Genomic DNA, 8,466 nt, shown 5'->3' on the forward strand with positions numbered 1-8,466 from the left:
GAAATCCTGTGACATATTAGTTAACAATCACACAGTAATATAAAGACTACAGTGGAGTTAAGAATAGTTGATGGTTAATGATTTTCGTACACTCTGTTGGAGATACCTTTCCAAATCGCTGAGATGGAAGGAACTAAGTGGGTCATTTCTTTGTGATTTTTAGTGATAACATGTAGTTTATGGCACTGTCTTCCATGCTTTGAGGTGGATTTACTTAAACGTCTTGAATGAATATGCATTACTTAATGATGGACCCAGTGTGTAAACTCTGGAGGCAATAAACTATAGGATTGGTCACTCACTCTTAAATTGAACCAACAGCTACCTCACCTTCGATCTCCTGAGATCTGATGGTTGTTAAGAAGCCCATCATAGGTGTAAAATACGGTAAGTTGAAAATTAGTTCTCCATAGATAAATCCATGGCAAGGCATAAAAATTGTAATTAACTGTGTGATGTTCTGAGAGAAAATTGGTGCCAATAGTTAAGTATTAAGTCTTTTGTATGGAAGGTTTTCAGGCCTTTGCTCCTTTTTTGGAGCTTCTTATTTTCTTAGCCTGTTTTGGTCACCCTAACACCTCACCCTTCCAAACAGTGGCTCGGCGATATGTTTGCAAACTTACAACGTTAGAAACTGGGTTTCGATACCCCTGATGGACAGAGAACAGATAACCATTGTGTAGCTTAATTACAAACAAAGAAACCCGATATCTCAGTCTTTCTTCATCTACTTCTACCCACTAAGCCTACTAAGTTGCCTGTTACAAGCTCAGTATTACTCACGTAAGACTGAATAATACCAGGAATGACTTGCTTATTACTAAACTTGCACTAGTAAAGATCATATTAAAGTACATTCATAAATGAAGATTGTCCAGAGGATGAATATTAACAAAATCTTTAGTAAATATCCCAAAATTCTTGAGTTCTTTCTTTTTGTTTGTTCGTTTCTTTGCTTTTTCATAGCAAAGCTGCTATCGGCTATCTGCTGTGTCTACCGCGGAAAATCAAGACCCGATTTTAGCGTTGCAAGTCCGTAGACTTATCATTGTCCCATTGGGTGACTAAAGTTCTTGGATATTCCAGTTCTTAAAAATAAAAAAACAACCTTATTAGAACCCAAGATAACATTGAATAGACGGTGTTTTTAAACATTGTAGATGTGTCTTCTATTGCGTACAAGACAGAGAATCCAACTATGAATGGGTTGAATAAAGAAAATGCCAAAAAAATACATATACTTACAACCAACAGATAAATGTGAAGTTTGCAGCATAGAAAGGTCCAAGGACACTTCCTTGTAAGATAATATATTAAACACAGAGATGACTGGAATGACTTTCACTTCAGACCAAATATCTGCAAACTCATGAATATTTCAGTTCTAAATATCGAACATAATATTATTAGAACCAAAGAGAATACCGGGTAGACTGTGACTTCTTATGGTGTGAAATAAACCAATAATCTGTATTTTCATGTTATTCAGATAAACGCACAACTCTATGGCAATTACATTTCGACTCATTTTAATAAACCTTTCATTGACATCAATGAACATTTCAGGTATCCTATACGGTGTAGGTTAAATATATCAACAGCACCTTTTATCTTTCCAGATAAAATGTATTTATAAAATATATATGGTATTTATAAACATCAGTGACAACGTTGAGTCTATCACGTTCTTGGAATCATAAATAAACACACCTCTTTTACACCTCTCAGGATTCTAACCAAATTTCGTCATTAACTAAATGCTGTATTTTCGGTATATTTTATTCATCTTTGTTTTATAACACACACACAAACGAAGTTATGTGATAAAAAATAAAAAGATTTTTCCAACATAATTCTTCATAGACTGTGACTTCGCGTGCTACTTAGGAGCACAGTTTTTTGACTGTAAGTCTTTCAGACTCAAATATACGGACTGATGTGTAAACGTAACATTAAAACCAACCTAATATATGTATAATAACATAACACGTCTTGGGCAGTCTCGCATGTAAATCTTTGTTACTATTAGTTCTGAAACTCCATGTGATAAGCAAGTGTTGCAAAGTATTTTCAGCTTACGCATACGTTAAAACTTTTAGAGGCCATTAGGAATCATTTGGATTGCTAATGCTCTAGGTATCACGTCTAAAACTTCGGTTGCCTTATATGAAGTGACTTATTGGATCTAAGGTGGCCTGCTCTAAAGAATTGCCATACATATTCACTTAGAATGGAAGAAACTCTAAATCTTTTTAGTTTCCATGTTTTCTCAGCCACACACGTTCAATTATATGGTCATGAAACCAAAGTGAGTACTGATTAGCTCAGTCTATCTATGCTGATATGGAAATTAATATAATCAGTATGACTGAAAGCACTTGTAGCATTTTCCTCGTCAGAAGCTGGATCAAGGTGGCTAGACCCAGTACCTTCACTAACTTCAAAATGATTAGACTCTTCCACCTCTGATTTGTGGTCCAACCAATGCATAAGAGCCTCATCAGTGACTTGTGGCTTCAAACTGTCAATGTGTTCAACATGTTGCTACATAATGTGTGGCTGATGCAACTCAAAATCTGAGATATTGTGTTGTGCAAGACACGGACCAAAAATGATTTATTTCCATTTTACAAGTACGTATTAAAGCCAGACTCACTCTCCACAATCAAACATGTGTTCCATTGTTACCTTATCACAACATCTCTATTGATGTAAAGCTGCTTTAACCACATTATAGGGTTTAAATCCATAGGAATCACTTAATACAAGTATAAATAACTTCAAAGATTCCTGGAAACACTGTGGAACATCACATTCTCCGGGTACTGTTCTTCACTCCATAAGTGTGCTCGGTAAATGGCCAAACAGCTCTGGTTATTCAACTGGTCATCCTAGTCAGTTTGACCTGGATTCAGAAGCTTGACAAATATGCAGAGACCTTTCAACCACGTCATCAAGCTGAAGATAATGCGATGAATTATGCATTCTCATTACTCCTAGTGTTTGACAAAACTGTGAAGACAACAGACAATCAAACTTTCCTTCTTCATTTGTGCAAACTTCTCCTGATTTTTGTAAATAGATGTTTTATCCACTGTTCCTCTAACTTACAAACAATATCCAATGCTAATATGTCAGCAAGTACTTTGATATGCTTGGATAAGCAATCGATAACAAATTGTATGGAGCAACATTCGTTATCGTTCTCCAGGAGTAAACCGAATACATCCAGAGACATTCTTTGTAATGGAAAGTATGCATCTCTCTATTTGAATTTCCCTGTTATCGGTAGTTTTTCTTTTTAGCAGTACACATACGCACAGTTAATTTAATATCTTCATGTCTTGTCACGTTGTCAGTATGCATGAAACACACCACTTCCTTTTAGTCTTTTCACTATGCAAAATCTGAAGAATATCCCACTGTATAATCTCTAGCATCATCACAGATTACAATATAATTTATACGGGACTTAGTAGTACTATAGTATACATATCGTACTTTCAGCTCCTGCTACAAGTACTAGAGATTATATGCAATTCCACCTTATACCTATCTTGTTGTAGAACAAACAAAATCAATCTTATATTTGAGTCTTTTAGTTGATCCTCCAAAACTATTTATTTATTATCCATGATGTATGTTAAATAGTGCTACAAGAGCTATTTGCATTACGAATATGATTCATCATCACTCTTCTTGCTATTGGTGTTAAACACCAAAATAAACTGTCACTGTTTGGTGAGATACTCTATCTCCCATACCGTTCTGCTATTCTACAACAAAACTGTATTACAACAACATTGTGATCTAATGTGGAATCATACCTTCTGGGTTTTTGGAATTCATAAACGATTTGTATTACACATGTAGCCATATAAAAATAGCTGTTAGTGCTTGTCAAATACTGCAACTGCAAACACTTCCTTTTACAACGTCTGGTAACAGTTATTTAAAGCTTTCAATGTATGACTTGTGTATATAATTATACACACAACATTGAAATGCATTTATTTGGCTTCATTAAGACATTCATGTTTATCCAGAATAAAAACACTGTCCTAACTTAGATAAATCAACAACAGTACACTAACTAGTTATCATCTGAGTGGCTGAAATGTATATTCATTCCACCTTAAATAAAACTGTGCTTTAGCCAGTGCTGACAGTTTGTGGTTATGTGAAAGAAATTGGCCATAAAATGTCAGTATAATACAAAGTCTAAAAGACTACTTGCTTGGCAGAGGTTTTAAGTGTGGCAATCCTGTTTCTGACTATTGCATGACTTAGCAGCTCCAATCGCGCACCTATTCTTCATTTTCATACATGTGTTTTATCTGCAGAAATACTATTTTCATGTTGCCATTAGCAATCTGAAATGAGTTGTCAAATAACAATGTGTCATTGTTGTTGTTATTGTTTTGAATTAAGCTACCGAATGAGGTATCTGTGCTGTCATTGACCTAGATAAGTTAGTTCTGATATACATTTTTAGTTCTGAAAGGCGTTCAAAACATTGTATCAGTTTCATTCTTCGCCGATCACTGTAAATCAGTTAGTTATAGATTTGTTTTGAATTTTTGTGTCAAATCACACAAGATCTATAATCCTACGTTAAAGCTTTTGAGAAGGGCATGATTCGGTAAGGAAATTCTTCGAAACACTTTCATAATAATCTCAATCTTAAAGGTATAATCACTCTCATGCCCTCAAAGATTACAGTAACATTATCATAAAACCTGTTGGCAACGGAGGAACGATTGCTATACTTGTAAAAAAAAGTCTCTGAAACCAACCAACAACTCAGCAATACGACGTATTAAAAATAACTTGTGACCCAAATAACTGGTTTACAAGAGCCACTAAGAACATGTTAAAACAGTTTCTTCAGAACAACCAAGTTTATAAAAATACTTTTGCACAGCTAATACCCAAAGAAGCTTACCAAAGGAGAAGATGTTGCATACTCTCCTAATCCATAAGTCCAACTGGTTGTGCTGTTGTTTCTAACACTTGTGATATTGCCAGGTAAAAATTATTTTTCTTACAGCATGGGGATAGGCTTGGTCGGCTTAAAGGTTTAATTAGCCCTAGGCTTTTCAACTTATGGAGGCCCCAAATCACCATAAGATAAGTAACATGACAAATTAAATACAGAAATTTAATTTATAAAGTATATTTTATTACGTGCATGAATAAACCAATATATAAAAAAAATTGAAAAGCAATGTTCAAAAATATTTATAAACGTCTTTATATATACATAAAGAGAATAAATTTCCCAATATAAAGAAGAAAGTTATTTTTTAAGACAGGTCAAAATGTTTTTTCCTTGATTTCGAAAATGAACATTTCTTTTCAATTATTGTTAATTTTTTGAACGATGTCAATCTCCATGCTCGTGAATGTTAACTAGTTTAAACGAGATTGTTTCATTGATATTCCCAGCGTGTTCTTTAGAAGCTTTAGTTTTGAGAATGAACGTTCTCCGGATGTATTTGTAATCATTAGAATGAGGAATATTTAATATGAAATCTTTATATTTGGTAGTGAAGACTGCAAACCATTTTTCATTAAAAAGGAGTGCAATTCTTGTGCTGAAATTGTTTCTAAGTTTCTGACAAATTCAGTTTCAATGAGTAGGAGGAACTCTTCTCCAAATGAATCTTCTAAATCAGAAGAATATGTTTTTTGTGGCATCTCACAGTTTTCTATAATAGTCTCTTTCGATAAGGTATCAACCGACACCAGAAAGCCAAATAAATCAAATACTTCACTATACAACTTAATGCATTGGTGGGGCGCTGATAACAATTTGTCAATAATTGGAAATAATGTTTTCGTTTTAAATTTTTATCTATCTGGTAGCTCAGTGTCTTCCCCAGATTCACCAAAAATACGTTTTCGTTTAACTGTGCATTTTCCTTCATTCCTATAATGTTTTCTCTTTGACTTTGCTCTTGTTACTTCTTAACCTTCAAATCTATTTTGCTGTTGGCTAAAATACTCACTCAAAGAATTCAGTAATTGGATATCAGTTCCTAAGTCCATGCTTTCTTTTTGCAAATGCTGATTAACTTTATCCACATTTTGAATTTTTTTCAATTAAAAATCTCTCATAAATACTATTTCTAAATGCTCTAGTTTGTTTTGCAATAATTTCGCGTAGAGCACCTTATATTTTGGAATAACCAAGTGATAGAGCTTTAACTGCATCAACATATGTTGACAATCGTGTCTCACTAAGCTGCTTCACCACTTCTGAACCATCAAGATGTTCGAGAAGAACAGACCATCAATGTGTAGATTCACTGAAGGAAGATTTTTACACCAAAAAATGAAACTGCTTCCAAACAACTTTCAACTGCACACAGTGCAACCAAGTTCAATGGGTATGTTGCCCATGGAATATATACAGCTAAATGGTTTTCTGCTCGCACTTTTGCCTGCATCCAGTTATAACAATGTCATATTTGCTGCGTTGTCATAAGATTAACTCCTAATATTCGATATGTAAATATTGTTGAGTTTCAAAAAATCCAACACAGTGGCAGCCAAATATTGGCCTGTGTGGTTTTCAATGGGCAAGAATTTTAAAAATCCTTCTATTGGCACATGCGAGGATGAACAAACATATCGAAGAATCGCACATTACTGATCAATATGACAATTATCTGGTGTTGAGTCAACATTCAATGATGTGTAGCTTGCCTTGTTCACTTCTTCAATAATTTGAGAAAACACTTAATTTCCTAAAAGCTCAATAATTTCTTTAGATATTGTTGAAGATAAATATGAAGATTTTCCTTTACCCTTATTGCCATACACCTCAACATGAATTGCAAGAAAAGGATTATACTCAGCAATAAGGTATAGAATTCCCAAGTAATGCCACTGTCATCTGAATGTAAAACCTCGCAATCTCCTCTGAATGCCAGATAAAAATAAAAAATTGTAATTATTTTGGTTTGATTGGGACTTGATTAAATGGAAGAGAAATAGATGTAAATAAAATATTTAAACAAAAAATTATATTTTTGAATCTTAAAAGCATTTAGATTAAAAATGTTAAGTTTCATTTCTTGATTATAGAATGAAAATTTATCGATATTCGAGAAAAAAAATCAAATTTTCTTGAAATTAGTCTCGAGAATTCTCGAGACAGAATCTCTAGATGCAATACATTTATATTCATAGCTTGAGGCCCTGAGCTCCAGCCCGCTAAGCCCATGCCTTAATCCGTTGTTGGAGTTAGGTCAGCTAAATAGAGATTTGCCAAAATATTTATTACGGAATTGTTCTTTAGTTCACTTAAACTAACTGGGTTTGTGAAAACGAATAAAGAAGCTGTGTCAAATGAACAATAATAACACAATTGCAGTGTGCATAGTTGCAGTGTGCATAGTTACAGTGTGCATAGTTACAGTGTGCATAGTTGCAGTGTGCATAGTTGTAGTGTGCATAGTTGCAGTGTGCATAGTTGCAGTGTGCATAGTTGCTTATAGCGCTTGTTTGTTTGTTTTGTTTTAAACAAAAGATACATTAAGCTAACTACTGCATCCGCTGCGGAGAATCGAGCCCCGTATCTTAGCGTTGTAAGTTCGTGACCTTACTGCTGTATGACGCTGAAGAGTAATTTTTATTGCAACTTTAGCTGTTTTGTTTAAACATTGTATTGGTGGAGATAATACACCTAACAATTTAAATGTTACTTTGACTAACCGAGAAGTTATGTTATAGTCAGAGCTACTAGTGCTACTCAAAGACTTTTTATACCAATTGATTAAAATATTTCTTGAAGTTTGTCCAATAAAAATAATTTTTTAATGTTACTGTACCCTTAAAAAATGACTTTCTGGGTGGAGCCTTGTATTGAATGTGTGTTTTCTTTCAGCAAAGCCACATTGGGCTATCTGCTAAGCCCACCGAGAGAAATCGAACCCCTGATTGTAGCGTTGTAAATCCGGAGACATACCTCTGTACTAGCGGGGGGCGGAGTCTTGTAAAAAAAAAGGGGAAAAAACAACAACGGACGAACTAATATACCATCACTACAAAAACTGTTATTAGATTCACACAAAACTTACAGAAAGCCCTTTGTAGGAAAAAGACCTGCAATAACACTAACGTTTACCAAACATATGATAAAGCGATAAAATTATTCATAAAAAAGATGTCATAACATTTTTTAAATAAAAAACGAAATTGAAAAAGCTAACATTTTTTTCTTGTGTGCCTTCAAACACTCTGGTCCTCCGGTTTACAGGCTTACAAGTTTAAAATCCGGGATTCAAATGCCCGTGGTAGACAATGCAAATAGTTCAAGTGTGGCTTTTCTCTAAAATGAATATACAAATCAACTTCTATCACTCCAAATAATTTAAAAGAGTTCCTGTGGATAACATATTTCAAAATAATTTCTTAAGAAAAAAACATTTCCATTTTTATTTCAGCAAACTTCTAAAG

The sequence above is a fragment of the Tachypleus tridentatus genome, chromosome 7 (assembly GCF_004210375.1).
Source record: "Tachypleus tridentatus isolate NWPU-2018 chromosome 7, ASM421037v1, whole genome shotgun sequence".
In the NCBI taxonomy this organism is placed as follows: Eukaryota; Metazoa; Arthropoda; class Merostomata; order Xiphosura; family Limulidae; genus Tachypleus; species Tachypleus tridentatus.